This window comes from Marmota marmota, unplaced genomic scaffold (assembly GCF_001458135.2).
Source record: "Marmota marmota marmota unplaced genomic scaffold, marMar, whole genome shotgun sequence".
Lineage (NCBI taxonomy): Eukaryota > Metazoa > Chordata > Mammalia > Rodentia > Sciuridae > Marmota > Marmota marmota.
The window spans coordinates 48,598,881-48,621,173 of NW_025999977.1; the positions used below are offsets into that span (position 1 = coordinate 48,598,881).

The 22,293-nt window shown below is 38.7% G+C and overlaps 1 long non-coding RNA gene across 1 annotated transcript in view; it reads left to right on the forward strand.

The window, feature by feature from the left end:
- LOC125617250 overlaps positions 1-22,293 on the forward strand; it is a 79,238-nt gene that overhangs the window by 36,098 nt on the left and 20,847 nt on the right. The gene's annotated exons all lie outside the window — the stretch shown is intronic.

The following is a 22,293-nucleotide window of genomic DNA, read 5'->3' on the forward strand; positions in this document are numbered from 1 at the left end:
ATTTATCTTTCCAGATTGGGATATTTTTTTCCTGGATAATGTGATAATTCCTTTGATCTAAATGAAATCTATAACATATTTAAATTATGAACTTAAAATATTTGAAAAATATCTGATGAGGTTAATGTGTACTTATTTTTCTTCTATTTCATAATATTTCTGGTGATTATTGCTCATTTTTTTCTCAAAGTGAATTTTACCATCATCTGATTTCATTTAAAATAAAATTCCATTCAGGATATGCCTTCAATAGATTGCTGATAGTGTTAAATGAAAGAGCATAAAACGTATCCCTGAACGATCATCAGGTTTCAAGTATGTTCTTAATTAATGTATGATTTACCAAGGAAAAAATATCTGTTAATATGAATTAGTTTAATTTATATATAAATTAAGAAAATATATTTTCCTCTCCTAGAACATACTCATCTTTGCTTAATGTATTCTTCATACAGATCTTGCATATTTATGGTTATGTGTATTTCTAAATATTGTTGCTAATGTTATCATTATCTTATTTTATTGACTTTATGCCATGTCTCAACTAATTGTTGTGATTTTAATATTTCATGTTTCTTACCTTTTGTGGATAAACAAATATAACCTAAAATATTAGTCATTTTCCTCCTTTCCAAAGGATTTTTTATATTTATCGATTCTTTGTGATTGTATTGACTAGCTTCTTTTATTCAGAATAAAATATGTATTGGTATTTTGTTCCTGACCTTAGTGAAATATATCTGGTTTAACTTCCTAGGATTATGGTTAGGGAAAATAAGTGAAGAAGTAGACATTTATAATGCTAAGGAGATGTCCAGCCTTTCTTGATGTGGGTTTGATAGGCTGAAAGATTCTGTGCCCCCCACCAAAGGTGTCCATGTTCCAATGCTCAGAATTGTAAACATGCCACCCTGTGCCCTACATAGTAAAAAGGACTTCTTATATGTAATTACCTTAAGGAGCTTGGATGATTTAGGTGGGCTCAATATAATCACAAAATCCTTATAAGAGGGATGCAGGAGAGTTAGGGGAGGTTACAGAAGCTAGACCAGGCAAGAGCCACCAGAAATGGACACAGGCCTGCCCACAACGTAGTTTTGGTTCATTGACTCATTTGGGAATTCTTACACCAAGCATAGAGATAGAAATTTGTGTTAAGTGATCTTATTTGTGGTAATTTATTACATCAAAAAGAATGTAATTGGGGAGACTATTCCAAAATGTCAATGCATCTTTATTGATGGTCTTTTATTTTTGTACTAAGATTGTATATTAACTTAAAATTCCATTTTAACTTCCACATAAGTGATGACATGTTTTTTATATATAAATATGTTATTATTTTAATTATATTACTAATATTGAACCATCTTGTGTTTGTAAAATAAGTACTCTTTATCATGATACATTTTTTTAAAAATAGGCTACCTGCCAATTTTTTATTTATATTTTTTCATCAATATGTATGGTTTTTTTTTTAGTTTTCTTTTATATGAAATAGAATTAAGTGAACTTTTAGGTTAATTATTTGTAGGATATACATTTCCATCTTATTGAAACATTCTGTTATTTGAATTTAAACATATTATCTCTGTCAATCCTTTTGATATTAGTGTTACGATAAATTTACAAAAAGGAATGTGGAACATTTAGTTTTCTTTCTTTTTTTTTAATGCTCTGAAAGAGCTTGAATAGTTTTGCAGATATTCTTTAAAAAATTTGTTCAGATAGAAATTTGTGCCCCATCTACATTCCCTGGAGAGATGGGAAAATAGTCTACATGTGGCTGAAACACAGGGTATGAATCTGTCCCTGCTACCTTCTGTCACCTTGAAAGCCCCGATAGAGTCTCATTCTCAGCTCACTCTACATGTGACCTGCTGAATGCACTGGCTGGCTCTGTCCAACTGGACCCTTCCACAGACCCAGGTGAGCTGTCAGGCTGACTCTACTCCATGGAGAAGGGGGCCCTGATGCCTGCACAGGGTTTGCAGTCTTGAGAAATCCCATTCACTACCCAGAAGCTTGTTGTTCCTTCCAGAACCCTGTTCTCACCAATTCACTTGAGAATTCAGGATTCTTGATCACGCAGCATGGCAACTTAGAGATCTTATTTGTCCTCCCTCCCCCCGTCCTTCTGCCCCTCCTTTCTCTTTTTTTCTCTCTCTCCTCCCTCCCTTCCTCCCTACTTCTCTCCTTCCTTCCCTCCATCCTCCTTCCGTCCTGCCTGCCTTTCTTCATCTCTCCCTCTTCCTCACATACATTGGGATATTCCAGTATTAGAAGTGGCATATAGACGATGACACATAAGCCACAACAATTTAGAAACGTAACCAGCTCCAGTGAGAATCACCTTTGACTAGAAGGGACACAGGTGGCAAAGATCCAAAGTCATCTCCATGAGGGGTGCTTGAAGCCAGCTCCTGTCAGGAATATTCAGTGGCAATGAGTGCAAATGTTCTGAGTCTCTCTCAGCTTTGATGCCTTCGACCAGAGGTTTGCATCATCCATGAGCTCAGTGAACTGGGGAGGGCTTAACGAGAGGAAAAGAAAAACAAAAATACTGATGTGTCCTAAATATAATGTGTCCTAAATATAAATGAAAAGGAGGAGAAATGGAAAGATGAGGAAGTAACAAACTACAGGTTGGAAAGGACGAAACACTCATTTCACATTCCCAAATGTATAGTAAAATCTTAACACAAATCCCATCAGGACCCCCTGACAATGCTGTGGCATCTTGGTTGCAGCCCTGACCAATTCATGGGGCAACAGCAGCTTCTGCTCATGGACTTGCCCATCCCAAGCTTCCTCCTTCATGGACTCCCACCCCCCTGATCTACAGTCAGCGTAGGTTTAATGTCAACAACATGCTTTCCTTCACCAAGGTACTCTGGACATTTTCCCAACTGCTGCCTCGCTTTGCTGTTGGTGGCTGATGGAATCTGTCTCAGGACCTAGTCTATCCTTTCTGACTCAATAAATCTTTTTTTATTTCAGAAACCCATAAATTTTAGAAGTTTTGGTCTAAGATTGTACGCAAGGACAGGGTGAAGACCTGAATGGAATCTTAACCCTTTATACACAGAAACAAAAGAATGAGGAGCTGCAGAGAAAACACTGGTGTGAGGCTCCTGATCTGCTGTCCCTTCCTCCCTCCATCCCTCTCCTGGTCCCTCCTCAGCTGGGTTTCAGTGATATTCTCGCCCTGCTGCTTTTCTTTGTATGGTCTTTCATCTTTATCTTTCAGGAGGCTCAGAGATGCTTTTTGCTAGAGCCAGCACTTAGCAGGATCCTGCTGAGCCAGTCTGCTCCCAGGGGTTGTCAACACTTCCTGTCAGCAGCCTGTTCCTGTTCACCCTGCAGTCAGACAGCTCATGAAGTACAGCTCTATTGAACCAGGGCCTGGATGAAGGAGCCAGGCAGGTGGGCTGCAACATCTGGTAGCATCCTTTGCTAACGGGGTGGGCCCTTGACATCAAGAGATCCCCGTCAGAGATGGGATGGGGTAGACACCTGAGGCATAAACAAGTGGGTGGATGAAGTACTGATTAACTCAGTTTGGCCCACTCAGAGGAAGCCTTCATTAGCGAAGAATCACACTGAAAAAAAGTAGGAAGTATGATTTTTATAAATGTTATGTGGAACACTAAATTATTGACTTCTGAAAATGTAACTGTAATTATACTGCAATAGAATGGGAAGCAACTTCAGAAAAAATGCCTGTCAGGCTACCTAAAGATGGATACATGGGGACGCAAAGACCAGAAAGGGACATCCCTGGGCTATACATTTTGTGGGTTCCTAATCTGGAGTGGGTTTCTCAACCTTGGAGCTTTGTGAGCAGTACTGGGTCATCTGCTATGGTGGGGCTGTCCTATGTGTGGAAGGTAGAACATTTGACAGCATCCAGACCCTCTACCTTCTCACTGCCCGCAACAACCCCTGCAAAGTCAAAACAACAGAAATATCTCCAGACATTTCTAAGGGCAGTTCCAGTGGAGAACCCTGGTCTAGATTAGGCTAATGCTGAGCCTGTGTTGGAGTAAGGAGTTGGTGCAGGTCCGCTGCCTTTGGTCCGATCAGGGTGCATCTAAACTTCTTGAAGAGGTGATAGACAGCTGGCAGCACCCAAGAGAGACCATGGTGGTGGTGAAGACAAAGGTTGGTCAAGTCGGAATTTAAGCTCTTGTCCATTTCACTGATCTCTGGGAGCCAAGTTCCTTCCCCAAGACCGGGTATGAGGACTATGCTCCATGATGGATCTTTCGGCTCTCTTGCCACTGACTGATGTGTTCCCTTGTCAGCCATAACTTTCCCTCTTGTTAAATCAGAGTATTTGGGAAATACATTCCTCACATCTCATCCAGCATTTATAATACTACCTGTTCATGTTCCAAATTTCCAAGTCAAATACACCCAGCTCCTTCCGACGCTTGATCCCACATCCTGGGGATGAATATGATCATATCAGATCAGATATTACAGAACAAAGCATAAGTTTTAGGTATGATTTCTGTCCAGGATCAAACCTAAAGATTGAGCTAGAAAGAGAACTGAGCTGATAGGTATCATATTGGTTGATTAAAGCAACAATCCCCAAATGAAAACAATAGTCCAACATTTAATTATTTATGTTAGTTGACCAAGAATGAGTGGTGGGCCAGAGTGGCCTGGGTCCTTCAGTGCAACTCCCTTCGGAACTTCTATGTGTTCACTGGGCCCCCAAGACGGTGTGGTGACAGCAGCTTTCTCCCATAAGAACCATCATGGAAGCCTTGGTAATTGCTTATGCTTCGACTTGAAGCACAATACATAGGATTTTTGTGGCAGCTAGACATCTCCTCTTTCCTTGAGTCTACCCAAATATTTCCAGCAGGTACTTTTGACTGATCTTCTGTATGTATATTCTGATTTTAATGAGAAAAATGCCTTAATGGTTTCTAGAAAATATGGGATATTTGCTCCTTTTTGTGGCAGCTGGAGCTCCAGTTAGCTATCAGAGAGCCCATGACTTCATTCCATTTAAAAGGATCCACTATATTCCAGTGGAATGGAAAGGATGCCCAGAGATCAGGACATGAGCTTCTAACAGTCCTCAGATGCCAAGTTGTTTAGCTCCCCTGGGCTTAGTTTCCAACATTTAATTATTTATATTAGTTGACCAAGAATGAATGGTGGTCAGAGTGGCCTGGGTCCTTCAATGCAACTCCTCTTGGGAACTTCATTGTGTTCATACACATCTGTACCTATGAACAAATGATGTCTAGCTCCATATTGGAGTAGGTCAGGAACTCTGAATAATTTTTGTATCAATATAAGAGGTAACAGCATGTCTCTGGAAGTACATTGATCTTTCCAGCAAAGCAGATGGATACGTGGTTTAGAAGCAATGTAATAAATGGCAAGATATCAGAGCAATTAGAAAAGTAGAGAACAAAAAAAAATATGCTCTATAAGAATTCATATTAAACAATTCTTTTCCTATTCTAGAAAAAATTGTCTACTTATTTGAAATTTACTATTCTCCAGACGAGAATATTGTATGCATAAATCACATTTAGGTGGAGAACCAAATTTGTGCATTGACACGTACTGTGAGCCTACTTTCTATATCAGACTGCTGCTGGGGGCAAAGGAGTCAGTATCAGAGGTTCCCAAAGCAAACTTTGCTCATGTACTGCAAACTCAGAAACCATGTCCTGTGCCTCTGTGTGTTACACACACACACTGCAAACACAGCAAGCCTGCATTCATATGCTTTCGCTTTCTCTGCCTTCCCAATTCTTCCATTTGCCTCTGAGTAGCACCCAAAATAGTAGCTGTCATATATAAATTATTCAGAAATATTCATATAATTTAAAAAGTGTGATTTTATATTTATTTATCATATACAACATCATTTCATATAATTCTATTATTTCTTTGGTGAGATTCTTATTATCTTACTTTGGTGAACATTTTTTTTGTGTGTGGTTTGTTCTAGGCATATAATCATAATATCCCAAAATGCATTTTGTCTCTTATGATATTTACACTGATTGTTTAGTTTAATTTTCTTCTCTAGCTGTATTACCTAGAAACATCAAAACCAAGGGATATAAGTGCTTATGCAGGAATTACCTGTCTTATTTCTGATTTTAATGCAAGTATCTATTATTTCACTGTTTATGTCAATGTTCACTGCTAATGTTTGCAAATTGTTGGCCTGTGAGCTAACTTACTTAGCATTTTTATTAGAACAGACTTCTTGATTCCATCAAATGACTATCATCATCTGTTGACATGATTTTATGGTTATTCTCTTTTTTGTTTTACATAGTGTATAATGCTTATGGCTTAATCTGATAATAAACCATCATGGCATTCCTGAAATAACTCATCTTAGTTTGATATGTATGCTTTTAATATATTATTGGATTTAATGTGAAAATATGTTTTAAACAATTATTATACCTATATTAATAAGTTAAACTTAACTAGTAGGTTTTTATCATAACGTTATTCTATTATCACCAAATTAATTAAGGAATTCTTCATTTTGCTTTGCGCCTTGGGATAGCATAACATTGAAACTATCTTTTCTTTGAAGCTTACATAGCAGCCATCTCTAATAACATGCTTTTATATAATCTCTGTGGCTATTGTTCAAGGACATAGCATAGAATTTTTTTTTTTCAAATCTCACATACCATTCATTATAAAAAAACTCCATTATTTTATAGACTACTGGAGTGGGGAGAATGTCAACTTGTATTAATCATTTTATCATATGGTTTTTACTTTGTAGTTACTGAAATGACTTTTTTTACACATATAGGAAGAAATTGTATCACATATGATTATTGATAATGTGGTAACAGTCTTTGCATTCAGAATGGATACTTTGATTTTGTTTTAAACTTAGAATCATAAATTGTTATGTTGACTGTATCAGCAAAGCTTTCCTGTTCTTACTCGTTTGTATTTGGTGGTTCCATATAATTTTAAGTACAAGGACATACAATATATTTAGCTTCTCGACTCCTAATTTTACCACCCTTAGTATTTTGAATTATATCTCTGCAACCTGCTCTCGGAAAATAACCTCCACTGAGTCAAAAATAACCTCTCAATGCTATTCTCATGAGACCTCTTTCTTGAAGCTTACCCTTCAGCTTAGTTCTCACTAAGACTTTATCCCTTAATAAAGGGATATCAGGTTTTAGCAAACACATCATAAATAATTTATTTGGACTTTATCATCCTAAACCACATTCACATGACCTTTCTCTACCTCTATTTCCCAACCATGATGACAGGCAGGATTCTCCTCCTTTGTCTTTCTGTCAAACTCAGATCCTCTCAAGATTTAAAAGGAAAAAAAAAAAAAGCTGTGATCTTGCCTATAAGAAAAAGATTGAGGCCTCAGTGAGTGAGTAGAGGCAGCAGTTGGTGGATCCTGAGATTTGTGACTGAGTTTTGCAGTTCAGGCTAACTCTTCCACCCTCTCCCTTTAAGGGGAAACCAAAGACAGGGATATTCCATGAATTCTATTTGCCTCTCTGGAGAAGAAGTCATGCTGCTCATGTTTCCTCACCCAACTTCAAGAAAAGAGGAAGTCCACAGCACTGTGGAACCAACAACAGCCAGCTTCTCGGAATCTTATCCTCAGATTGAAGAATACAATTTGAAAAAAAAAAAAAAAAATGATGGCCAAATCTTGGTTGATAGTTTTAAAAAATATTTTATCATTACTTGGAGATTAGAAGTTGTGATTTTCTTGCCAATTTAGTAAATAATCTATGTTACTGCTACAGTGTCCACCAAGTGAGACATGTTTGTGTGTATATATACCTATATATGTATACATATTATGTGTATGTATGTATGCACACACACATGCACAAATGCAAAAATTCTTTAAGCTAAATAAACACATATTTGATTATGCAAACTAAGTTGTGAATCAGCATTTTTTTTCAATTTTGTTCTTCAAATACTGTTTGTTAAATCACCCTTTCCTATACTGTTTGAGAAAGCATATTTATTTTAAGTTCACTCACAGAACTGTTTCTGTGTATGAATTCTCTCTTCTGTTTTAATTTTCTACACTTCTCTTTTGGTTCCATCACCACATCTTGATTTGTTGTTCTTTTATCTCATTTTTAATTCTTAATATTCATTTCTCTAAATGCACTTAATAATACTTTATTGAATTTTAAAAACCCTACTGTGAGATTAATGTAAAATTGCTATACTGATGAAGTTATTTGCATTAAAATAAATATTTATAAGATTCTATTTTCTTATTCACCAACAGGATTCTCTATAAATAACATGATAAACTACTGGTTTCCCACCAAAAGTTTTTGTCTCTCTCTGAGTTTATTCCTAAGGATTTTTATCATTCCCTTTCTTTGTTGTTATTGAAAATAAAATCTTTTCCTATGTTTTCCTTCTTATTTAAGTTTGTAATCACCTCTGACTGATTGGTAATCCATTTCCTAAAGAAAAAGCACTTCCAGGTACCAGGACCCATGTACTGTGGGACATCCCGTCAAGGTCAAGAGATGCTCCCTCCCAGACAGGCTCCATTGCCTGTGCTGGGTGCTTGATGCTTAGTATTCAGTACTCCACCTCCAAAACACCATTTCTGTTTTCTAGCAGTTTGGTGTTGGCATGTGGCAGTGCTTCTTGTGACAATCCCAAGGACTGGGCATCACCTGTTTAGTCCTCTTGGTGTGTCCGCAGCTAATGGCACTGGTAGCTTATTTTTTCTTCCCCTTTTGTCAACTGGTTATTGTTGAAAAAAATTGTCTATTTCTTTCTGTTTTGTTGAATGCTATCTTGAAGGTACAACTCTCAAACGCCCAACCCTTAAGACTGTGCTGCACACAAAGGAGATGTTCCTCAAAGGTGGAGGGAAATGAGACACATCAAGGCAGGGAGGTTCACACACTATCAACAATCAGATCTGGCCATTTTATCTGGGCCCTTAGAAATTCCTGGTCTTGTCTTGCCACTCTTCTGGTAAAAAACTTAAAGAAAATTTGTGTTTCTTCTATCTTCATCATAGAAGACCTGGCTTCTTAATTTCATGGTCAATCCACCCACAGTCTTGCACTAGAACTCTGTGCAGATCTCTGAGTCAGCCTGCATTGCCATAACAGAACCTCAGAGTCTTACAGAAATTTATGTCTTCACAATTCGCGAGACTGAAAGTTTAAGATGAAGGTGTCAGCATGTTAGGTTTCATTCTGAGTTCTCTTCTCTCAGCTTGTCTGCGCTCACCATCTCACTGGATGCATCAACAACCTCTTTTTTGAGTGTGTTTAAAGAGAAGGAACATGAAACTTTTCTAGTTTCTCATTTCTTAAGTGCATAGGAGGCCTTTGCCAGACCCCAAATAGCCCTAACTACTTGCCAAAAGCCTCACCTCCAGGAATCACCACACTGGGGGTTAAGAGCACCATTTCTCTCTCCCCTCCTCTATTCCTGCCCTTGCCAAACCAGTCTGTCTCCCTGAGCATAATTACATCACCTGCACATTACTGGGGCATCTAGGGACTGGCTGGGCCTGAGAGCACAGCACATAAGCACAGGCTGGGCAGTTGGGGCCTTGCAGAGGACCTAGAGGGCAGTTTGAGTCTATGAGGTTGTGTTTTCACTTCCCTTACGCTGCCCATGACAAAGCCTCAGATGTAGGGAAAGAGCTGGTTCAGCCCTAGGGCTGTGATAATTAATATCCCTTCTACTAATTACAGAATAAGGGCCTGGCCAGCCTTTTCTCTCAGGGAGGTTACCTGGCAGCCCTCTAAGACTCTTCTTGTTTCTTCATCCTGGCTCTGCACAATTCCGTAGCTGAGGGCAACCATGCACACAGGCCGGCCCCTGATGGCTGTTTGCAGGGTGCTCCTCTGAAGTTACTGAATCCTGCGGAACAACCTCTGAGTCTTTTGTAAAAGTGAGCTTGAGTGGAATAAGCAACAGATTTGAGACTCAGACATGTTAATTCAAACTCTATCAAAAGCTGTGCAATTTGGCAAGTTAATCTATCTCTCTGATTTCTAGTATTATCATCTGAAATACCAAGAAGTTCATATTTAACATAAAACATATCATTTTAAGCACTTGGTCCATAGTAGCAAACCTATGGCATAAAAATGACAAGGGACCTCTTAATCATTTCTTATTCCTCCCACTTGACTTATAGAAAGTAGAAGTTGATTAATTACTTGTTGGATGAAGAGGAATGGAATTAGGGCAGAGGATAGAAACAAAACTGATTTGACATTTCAAACACACAGAGTCATTAAAAACTGCCTTTATTATTTCCTAACTGCACAGTTTTGCTATAAGTCAGTATTCCTCTTGGCTAGAAAGCAACATGTAATAGACTGCTACCCCTGCTCTTCATTTTAAAGGGCGGAATCTTTGGAGTATAAACCAGGTAATTCTGTTTCCTTTCTCAGTTTCATGAGTTCAAAGGCTCAAAAGGAATCTGTCAATGAGACCTCCAAATAGCAATTGGGATTGGTTTATGTTCCAAAGAGGAATAAATGGTTGTGGCAAGAAATTCCACTATTTATGGAGCACATACCATGCTTCTTGAAGTGCTCTAGGTGTTGGGAATAGAAGATGAATAAGACCTGGCTTCTGCCTGTAGAATCTCACAGTTTGGAACAAGACAGCGACAAATACGAATTAAATACAAAGTGATATGCACTGTGCTGAGAATGAGACCCATATGGAGGTCAGAGAGAGCCGAGAGAAGAGAGGGATAGCTGCCTGGGGCTGGGAAGAGGAGTGCAGCGTTTCACAAAAAAAGGTCTCCTTCATGATGAGCCCACAGGAGGAATTCCAGGAAGAAGTCTTCAGCCAAGGTCTCCCCTCACTTGATAGGGTGTAGGGCATGAGGAGAAGTATAGGAGAGAGAGCTTCTACCTCAGTGTCAACCCAGCTAGGTGTTCATGAACAAATAAGTGCACAGTCATTACAAATGTATTACTTAGAGGAAGCAGATCTGAAATGCAATGCAGGCACTTAACTCTCTGGATGCTCCTGCTTACTTAGGCTTTGAGAGGACTTTTGAGAAGAAATGGATATTATGCATCCTGCAGGCTCCTCAGAATGACCTTGCCGAACATGATCATCTGTAAATCCCAGGCTGTGTGGAATATCAGTGGTTCTACCCAGTAGAAACAATTTGAAGCAAGTGAAGAGCAATCTTTTTGAATTAATGAAACACTGGGAAAATATTTTTAATTCATTTTATTGCTTCCAAGTACTCCAAAGAGCTCAAGTCCACTAACCACATTAGCAAGTGCTTTTGTCAATAGATAAGCTGGTTTTGAAATTCGGTTCATTGTGCAATGTAAAATTGTCTGAATCTACCTGGAAAAAGCTGGATCCTCCAAGCAAATTAACAGCAATAAAAAGCATTCATCAGTTGAGCTAACTCAAATTTTGTAAAAGATGAAAAGAAAATTCTCTTCAGATCATAATGGTTTCCAAATTAACAGGCTATTGTGGTGGATCCCTAGTACTTTCAGGAAGTCTCACCCAAGGTGGACAGACCAACTGGCAGGCTCAGACTCTGGTGAAGAAAAGTGTCCCTATGGACTCACGTCCTTTATCCTAGAATAGGGACAGCCTGCAGAGCCAGGGATTCCGTAAGCCTGCTCTAAGTTGGTGGCACAGGTGACTGACCATCCTGACTGCATCATTGATGATTCCTGTCCATGAAAAAGGGTACGGCAATGGTTATGTTTGTGTCTGCATAACATCCCAGAGAGAATCAAGAGACCATTTGGAGGAAGGTGCAAGGATGAGCACTGAATGATAACAGGCAGGAGTGGGTTCCTCCTCCTGATTCTGCCACACCTTCATCACATGTCCTTACCTCCTGTCTCCCTCAACAACGTTTCAATCTTCCAAAAATACATTAGGAAGGAAGTGGACACGTGGCTTTCCTACAGATCCCAGAACTGCAATGCATTCATATTTTCTGTTAAATTCTCAGTTTGGTTAATGTGTTTGGCAAATCCATGAAGAAACAATGTCAAATAATTCAGCTCTACCCCTGAAGTTGGCGTTCTTGATAACAGAGATTTTCGTGATCTACCCAAGGTCGCACTGTAATTGGTGGCCAGAACAGAAATCCTATTTCGCTGCTCTTTCTTCTACCCTGTGACTTGCCCAGGAAGGTGATTAACTGGATCCCATGGAAGCCCCCAAAGATGCACAGCAACTTATATGGATCAGATAATCAGCAATTAGGTTTTCCCCACTTACTTGGGCTCTTATAAATTTTTTCTCTTTGGCTTTTGCTTTGCCCTTTTAGCGACATCAATGCCCTCACTTAAATTCAGCTGCAATCCAGGATCAGCTGCAGCAATTCTCTAGAAACAACAAGGATGAGTTGCTACAACTGTCCACAGCTCCAATGACCACACCAAATATTTGCTTCCTGAGATTTACCTAGCTAGGTAGAAGGTCTTGGTAGAAATGTGCTATACATGATGAAGAAAGAATAGAGAGAGCTTTTATCTCCCCAGTTCATAAGGGTTATGAAGCTCTTACACAGCCTTTCAAGTTGCCAATTTGATTTCTTCCTCAAAAATAGCAAAGCAGCAGGAACAAGGGAAAACCAGGCTATGCTCCCTTATCAAAGAAGAATATGGTGAATAAATAGAAACATTAGTTGAAAAAACATTAAGTCAGTTTCAAAGGTCTGGAGCTACATTTGTGTTTGATAAAAATAGTGCAATATTGTCCCCCAATTCAATCAGAAAGTCAAGAGCATAGACCAGAAAGCTGGCAAATAAGTGGAAATAAGCCAATGAATAGGGGGAGACTGAAATGGAAGAACTGATGGAAGTTGGAACTGGATAAAGCTGGCAGGCATGGGTATTAGTGAATTTAGTTGTAGTAGTTGGCGTCACAATTCACAGGGCAAATTTATCTATTTAATAGCTTTTCATTAGTAGCAGTTTATAGCATGGGAATGGAAGGTTAGGCATTCCTTTTCTGATTCTATATATGAATGAATATTAATATGAATATGAATATTAACAAGAGAGACCAGCTGGGCACCGTGGTGATTCCTGTAATCCCAGCGGCTCAGAGGCTGAGGCAGGAGGATCACAAATTCAAACCCAGTCTCAGTTTACAGGGAGGCATTAAGCAACTCAGTGAGACCCTTCTCTGAATAAAATACAAAATTGGGCTGGGGATGTGGCTCAGTGGTTGAGTGCCCCTGAGTTCAATCCTTGGTAACTCCCCTGCCCCCCACCAAAAAAAGAGACAGGTGAAATTCTCACTCTTAACCTATGGGTGGAAACACTATTATATCTGTAACCAAAAACAAGATAATTTCTAATACTGGGGGAAAAAATGACATGGTTAAAATCGAAAATACTGATAATACCAAATGCTGGTAAGGACATAGATCAAAGGGAACTCTCATCCATTGCTAGCAGAAATGCAAAATAGTACAGCCACTTTGGGAATATTTGGCAGTTTCTTAGAAAGATAGACAGTCTGACTGTGTATGATCCAACAACCAGGTAAATACTCAAATGAATTGAAAACAAAAATACCTGCAAAAATATTTATAGCAGTGTTTTTCAAAATTGCCCCAAACTGGAAGCCATGATGCCCTTCAAAAGACGAATGGATAAACAAATGTGTGCATCCTAAAAACAGAACATAATTCAGAAAATATAAAGAAATGAGCTCCCATCCTACAGGAAAATAGAGTAAGCTTAATAGGTGGTAAGGGAAAGAAGCCACTCTGAGAAAGCTATAGTGTGTTATCCCAAATATCCAATATTCTAGATGGCAAAACTACAGAGATATGAAGTTTGCAGGGGTTCAGGTAGAGCCAGTGATGAAAGGGTGGAGGACAGGGGATGTTAAGGACAGTGAAAAATTCTGCATACAACTGCGATAGTGGACATATGACATTATGCATTTGTCAAAACCCATAGAATGTACATAGGGGACCCTTATGTACACTATGAATATTAGAGAATAAGAATGCATCTATATTGTTTCTTCTATTATAACAAACATACCATACTAATGCAAGATAATGAAAATAGGGGGAACTGAGCAGGGGGCTGGGCAGGGAGAGGGAAAATATGGAAATTCTATTACTTATAAGTATGTGTAAAACTAAAACTGCTCTAAAAATAAAGTCAATTGATGTTTTTTTAAGCATTGACAATAAAGAATCATGGTACTAAGATAAGAACACACTGAGCACAAGAGAGGAGGGAAGGTCCTATGGACTGGCCTCTCCATTCCAGGCTCATCTACTTCCTTTACATTATTTATTGAGGTGGACCCATCATTTTTGTGAAAGGAGACGGAAGTTCAGTGTGAGAGAGAGCTAACTAGCAGCAGGGAGAGGGTTTTCTGGCAGAGCTCCATGCCCTTTTCACATCTACCATGATGGCTGTGGAATTTAAAATTAAGACCTCAAAGATCAATGGGCTGACACAGAATATTCTACTGAACCATCTGCCCCTTAGGAAACAAGTCTAAGTTCATTTTAACTTGGGACAGGGTCTTGTGGATGCTAGAGTTCCAGGCCCATTCAGCTGGCTCATAACTCAGCACCTCTGGGCTCTCCAAATAAGAATGGGTGCCAACTGTTGTGCCTGCATGAGCCCAACAGCATCAAAGCAGGAACCGTGCTATGGCTCTTCCTGCTGCCTGGCAGTGCCCCCTTCCTCCAGACCACTGCTTCAGCCTCATATTCTTTAAACGTAAAATAAAACCAAAGACGCCACAGTACTTTTCATTCTACCTACCTATATTTTCTAAAGCACTATTCTTCCAACCTTGTTCTTTGTCTCTGTAGCCTTCAGCTACCTTAAAATTCTTGGCCACTAACAATAGGCAAAACCCAGGGCAAGAAGCCAGGAGACAGAGCTTGACCTTTCACTTAGTAAATAAGAAGATGGAGAAGAAGGAATATTGACATTTGGATTTGCAGAATATTTTTTATAAATTTTTCTTGAAGGGACTAGGAGGGCAGAAGGTAATTATTCCAAAAGAAGAACTCATACTTGTAGCAAAAAGCAGACTGCTTTAATGATTAAAATACTTTTATTTATTTTTTTAAAAAACAAGCTTTCTCTTGAAACTTACAGTTTAAAATAAAAGCAAAATGCTTAACTCTAAACTATTAAATTATTGGAATAAATTAGAACAATTCTAAATTAATAAAGAATAAATAAATAATATATCTGTTAGCAGAATTTTTTCTTCAATTTGATTTAAAACCCAAACCTCACATTATTTCCTCTCTATTAATTCTCAGATAAGTTTACATAACTCTATGGATTCCAGGTACCTGCATGACTTTCAGAGATTAACCTTTGTATAAAATGGTCCTATGCAATGGCCAACATGACTTATCTGAGTCTCTCTAGCCTCAGGATGACTGTGAGTTTTATGTGACAAGATGTGGAGACATGGAGCTACCTGACGGAGGGTTAGAATCTTACTGAAGATGAGACCAAGTCTGAAAGATACTATCAGCTCCTTTATGGTTTCTCCCCAAAGTGTAAATTCAATTGGTAACTGATTAAGAAGTCTTTTCATTGCCATGACAGGGAATTGTATCTCTGAACAACTCTAATTATCAAGTAGTTTTAAATAACAAGGCAAATGTTGTCTATCTATAACTTGAAACCCATAATCTGGAAGCTGATCATTGAGTTTATCAAGTTCTTCCCAGTGATGACTCTGCAGATAGTTTGTAAACATTTCTTACATCTATAGAAAACCTTCTCAGATATTTCAACCCATTAACATCTTAATTCAAGTAATATATTTAGTGTGATCATTTTTCAAATGTGTTCCAGTTCCCCACTGACCCTCCTCTTCTGGTTTGAATGGTGAGTTTATTATTTAATTTAAATGTTAATGATGTCAATGATATTTGAGTTATTTATGTGTGCACTTTATGACTCCTCTGCTAAATATGTAAATGCCAGGAAAATTAATATTTATTTTCCCCTTTGCTATTCTTATTGCTTAGAGTAGTGCCTGTCACATACCAGGTACTTAACAAATATCTATGGAATACAATTGAATAAATAAATAAAAGTATCCTTTCTTCTTGAAACCAATATATAAAAATAAAAATAAGAAATCATTAAATCATCCAAAGTTCTGTAATATAGAAAAAAAAATAACATTTAATGAATAATTTTCCAGACTTTTTTATGCTTAAGGGGATGAAGATATAACTAGATTGATGATAGGTTAACAGTATGATGAACAGAAGGACAGAAATATTTATAAGTAAAAATATTTTTAATTTGGTAAAAGAACACTAATAGTTCTTTTAAATTAAATTAAAAGTGTCAAACTTAATTGAAATGAGTTTAATGAATGTGAGGAAAGTAAAATTTTTCTGTAATTTCTGAAAAAGAAATATTTGGTAAAACCAGATGAATATCTCTTTTGACATTAAGCTTTCCATAAAAAATCATCCTAAGAAAAATTATAATGAAGACCATAAATTAATAACACTTTTAAAAAGTTTCCTGAGTTAACTTTGGGTCAGATCATTGGATTTCCTGATATGATAGCTACTGAGAGTTTAGGTTAAGATGAAGTATTAGTCAGAATTCTGCTGCTGTGACAAAATACACAAGAAAATCAATTTAAAGGAGGTACGGTTAATTTTCATTTCAGAGATTTTGTTTCAAGATCTCCTGGCCCCAGTTCCTCTTAGGCCTGTGGCAAGGGAAAGCATCATGGAAGAAGAGTCTGGGGGCAAGGAAATAGCTCACCTCATGGTGGCCTAAAAGTAAAAAAGAGAGAGGAAGGGGTTGGGATGCCAATATCCCCTTCAAGGCCAAGCCCTCGATAAAACCTTAGAGGGACATTCCAGGTCCACGAAATAATAGCCATTTGGATATACTCTTCAATTCTGCTCCAGATTTCAGGCTTTATTGCATATATTAGTTACATTTCTTTTTCAGGATTCATTGTACTTTCTGTTCACAATTCATAATTCTCACAGGGTTTTGGTCTTTGTTCTATATTTTATAGGTCTTTGGCTCTTTTACCATGGAATCTCCCATTCCATTGTCTTTATCTATTGGTGGCTTTGATTGTTTAGTTGTTAATTCAAAAAGGGTTTTTAAGGGTTCTATTCCCTAAGTTCTATCATATTAGCAAACGCCTGTTTTTTGCCTTCATATTTAAGTGGCAACTTGACTGGATATAATAAATGTGGATTTCCATATTTGTAGGTTACATTTTTTCCTTATAATATTGTCAGCACTAGGCCATTGTCTTTTGGTATGAGATGTCGTGGAAAATTCTGAGGCTACTCCCAACTTTTAGGTGACTGCTTTAGTCTACATATTTGCAAGAAAAATATTTTTTTTTTGCTCATCATATTAAGTAACATATCCACAAAGATATCACTCATTTTCAATCAAACTGTATCAATTTTTCATGTTGTAGGAAGTATATTTTTCATCTGAAAAATTGTTTTTCTTGTTTGTTAGGGTTATTTACTTCAAAATATCTGTTACCTTTATGTTATTTTCCCCCTATATTTTATATACTTCTCTTTTTACTTAAATGACATACTTTTCATTCTCCCATAATTTTTAAATGTTTTTAATTTATCATCTCATTCATTTCAAAATACATTTCAGCACCAAGCATGTCGTGAAACTATTCTAGTTTTCAAAGAAGAATAAAAAAAAATGTCCCTGCTCTTACTTGGCAGGGTGGCTCTAGACCCTCTGCACTGAGCATTACTGACTCCATCACTCCTACTGAATCTAGGGGATATGGTATCATTTCACCAACTCAGACTTTCTGACCCGCTGAAACTGGCAATAGTGACCACAGCAATGACTAACACTGCAACACGACACTGCAGTTTGATCCTCATAACCAACTTGTGGAACATTACAGAACACTGCTGTTTACAGATGAGGCAAACAAAGAAGAGAACATCGAAGTCATTCAGTCAAGGTTGTAAACTGAAGGTACAGCAGGACAGAGATTTCTGCCTGGGTACTTCTGACTCCGTATTGAATAGGTTTTCCACTGCTCTAGGGTCCTTCAGGGACTGGGCAGGAAATTCTGATCTACTTGGCTGAGAATTCCTGGAGCCACGATCCCTTGCGGCTCAGCTGCCTTGTTGGTGAACTTGAGGTAGTAAAATGTAGTATTTTCTTAGTGCATCCTTTCCCAGGAGCTGCCTAAAGGCTCTGCATGGGCCACCCCATTACTTCCCATAACCAACACCACAGGTATCAGTATTTCTGTTTGTCAGATGGAAAAACTGATGCATAGAAGGTAAAGTGACATACCTGGGCCCTGAGTGGTCTGTTACCAAAGCCAATGCTTATTTATCCCACCACCTGTCTCTCACGGTGCCTGATTTAATTTTATTATTTAGTGATTTAATTTTATTTTTAATCAGCTCTATTTAATATTTTATGCTAAACATTTGTGTATTACTGTATTTACAAAAACATCCCTATGTGAGGATAATCCATCCAAAGCTATTGCATTTCAGTAATTCCATTTTTGACTTGGATAAATATGAAGTGACCCTTTTGGAAGGACCTGGTATGAGGAAAAACACGGCCCTGAGGTGGAGGATGCCTGGGCCCTTGTCCTTGCTCTGCCACCATGCCACTGTGTAACCTCAAATGGGTCACAAACTTCAAGGTGTTCAGATTTCTACTCAATAATACATTCATGAGTCCATTGATCAGGTATTTATTTTCATTCAGATTCAGTGAAATAAATGCTTTATATTCAGTGATTAAGCTGCAACAAAAACTTTTAAGATGACCTAATCCAATCAGTTTGTTCTACTGACTCAGAAGTAGAATCAAAGATGTGAAAATGACTTGTTCAAAAATTATATGGCCCCAAGTTCCTTGCCTCCTGGGTCCTAGCCAAAGAGTCTTTCCTATAGTCACATTGGCTTGCTCTCCTTGTGAAAATCAACACATTAGCAGGGCTTTAAGGTACTTTTCTTACTGTGGTCTCCAGACCTAATAGCATTAATATTGAACCCCACCTTTTCAGTAACAGTTTTTGGTCAATGATTTCAGAATTCTGTGGTCAATGTCACCTCATTCCCTGTGAAACCTGGAATGCTCAAATCTTTGTGCAAAGAGTTCTTGTAATCCTGTGCATATTGTCAGAAAATTTAAGAGCTTGGACATAACATGCCGCCTCTCTTAGTCTCAGATTTAAAGGGTTGTATGTAGCCTGTGGTTATTGTCTATAAGGATTCAGTGTGTGCTGTGACTTGAGTGTGATTTTCCACCAAAGGCATTTCCTTTCTAACTATAAGCTTGTGTTTTCTTTCCATAAGCCATTTTGTTGCTTTGTCAAGGATTTCAAATGTCAGAATTTGTAGGAAATATGGCTTTAGGGTGTAATCTAGCCAGGAGTTTTTCTCGAAGAGAGCTGAAACCTAAGTTATTAAGCTGTCAGGAGACTTGTTTCTAAAGGATTTTCATTTCCCCCCTGAATGAGATCAGGAGCTTCTGTTATGGGCCTGGTTTCTCCTAACATAAAACTTCAAAGGGATCAATTTACTGATTCACAGAACTGTTGCCCCACTTCTCTCTTCTCAGGCTGAGCATTTTCAGCATCTGGGAAATTTGTTTTTCCTTTTTTTCTCTCTTCAAACTAGCAGAGAGAGCAGGGCAGGAGGCACCACAATAACCAATGTGGAACCATCAATCAAAAGAGAATGGCATAGACCCTCTTCTGCGATCAAACCATATTTCCCCTCCTGATTCCTCCCTGGTGGTCTATCTTTTTTAAAAAAAAAATTAATTGATTTTTAGAAAATAAATAACAGTGGAATGCATTACAATTCTTATTAAACATATACAGCACAATTTTTCATATATATAAAGTATATTCACACCAATTTGTGTCTTCATACATGTACTTTGGATAATGGTGTCCATCACATTCCACCATCCTTGCTAACACCCTGCCCCTCCCTTCCCCTCCCACCCCCCTGTGCCCTATCTAGAGTTCGTCTATTCCTCCCGTGCTCCCCCTCCTTACCTCACTATGAATCAGCCTCCTCATACCAGAGAAAACATTCAGCATTTGGTTTTTTGGGATTGGCTTACTTCACTTAGCATTATCTTCTCCAATGCCATCCATTTACCTGCAAATGCCATGATCTTATTCTCTTTTATTGCTGAGGAATATTCCATTGTGGATATATGCCACATTTTTTTATCCATTTATCTACTGACAGGCTCTAGGTTGGTTCCACAGTTTAGCTGTTGTGAATTGTGCTGCTATAAACATCGATGTGGCTGTGTCCCTGTAGTATGTTGTTTTTAAGTCCTTTGGCTATAGACCGAGGAAAGGGATAGCTGGGTCAAATGGTGGTCCCCTTCCCAGTTTTCCAAGGAATCTCCATACTGCTTTCCATACTGACTGCACCAGTTTGCAGTCCCCTGGTGGTCTATCTTCATTCTGTGATGCAGTGAAATTCAACACTACACATACAGAGGGCTGTCTACAGTTCCCCATTTGCTTAGGAAGATAAAATATCTTTATGCACATTAATAGTGAATGGTCATCATTATGAAGAAAATGACAACACCCCTATGATGGAGTTTTATATGTGTCAGGTGTTGAGAGCCACAGCCGAAGGGGCCCCAGCAAACTTCCAGCTGCCGGCTGATGATTGGCTCACAGCGGCCCCAGCAACATCTTGCTGATTGGCTCCTCTGTGGTGATGCTCATTGGGCTGTTTCCCTGCCCTTTCAGACCACGGAGCTACTCATTGGGGGACTTTTTTGGCTCCGCCCACGTGACCCAGCCAATCGGCCTCAAGAGCAGGAGGATTGTGGGAGGTGGAGAGAAGCTTGTGGGGGAGAGAGAGGCTTGTGGAAAGCCGGTGGTGGCAGTTGAGGCTCTGAGGGTTTTTCCTGAGAGGCTGTTTTGTTTGGCGTGTGTGGTTCTAAAAATAAAGTTAGTTTCTTTTGACAAGTGGCTCCTGATTGTGCCCAGCCAGACTGCGGCATTTGGTGGCTTGCACGGGGAGCGACTGAGGGTAAGTGAAACTGCTCACCCCTGAGGGCAGGGCAAGAGGATGGGTAGCCATTTTAAGATTCCTCTTTTGTTATTTTGTTTCACTTTTGTTTTAAGTTGCCTGTCCCTGGAGATGTGTAAGATGGAAGAAAAACCGCTCACATCTGAGGAACAGATAGGGAGAAAGGACGGATGGACATTTCAGGAGGTTATTATAATGATTTTGTGTTGTTCCAATTTTGTTTCACTCTGTTTCAGTTTTGTTTGGCGTCATCTTGTTGGGTTGTATTATAGTAGAAATACGGGATCAGAAATTAGTAAAAAACAAACTGAAAGAGTGTTAAGTAAATTGTTAGAGGAAGGAGGCATCTCAGTAAAATCAAGAACAATCAGGGCATACGTTGATACAATACAAAAATGTAGCCCATGGCTTTTTAAGGAGGAGTTGTTAAATATATCACAATGGAACCATCATGGTGAAGATTTAAAAAGAATAGAAAAGAAAAGCCCAGGGACTCTGCCAGTTGGCACATTGCCATTGTGGACGTTCATATCTTGTTTGCTTAGTCCAAAGCCTTCAGTTCAGACAATGGTAGAGGAAGAAGAAGACATAATGATTCAAGTAAAAGAGAAGGTCTCTCAAGTTAGTCAGACAGAGGAAAAGATTCAAGTAAAAGAGAAGGCCTCTCAAGCTAGTCAGACAGAGAAAGAAAGTGTAAAACAGAAAAAGCCATCAGGGGGAAAGTTACAACAGGAGACTGCTACTAACACCTTTCTATCACCAGAGGACGTAAGTGTCCAACTAACAAGGCCACCTCCATATGCTGGGAGGTCCCCAACCCCCGCAGTTGATAGTTGGGATCCTGAGACAAGATCTCAAATATTAACATGCCCTGTATTTGAGGCAGGAGGGCAGCGATTTTACCAAGTTTTAAATTTCAAAACAGTGAAGCAGCTAAAAGAGGCTGTAACAACCTATGGTCCTCAAGCACCCTTCACTGTAAGCATGGTCGAATCCATTAACAACTTGAACATGACGCCAGCAGATTGGGCTAATATGTGTAAAGCTGTGCTAAATGGAGGACAATACCTGTTATGGAAGGTTGCCAATGAGGAATTTTGCAAGGAGACGGCTAGGCGAAATGCAGCAGCTGGTTATCCTCAGAGAAATCTAGATATGTTGTTAGGAAAGGGACCTTATGAGGATCAGCAGCAACAAATTGCATATGATCCTGG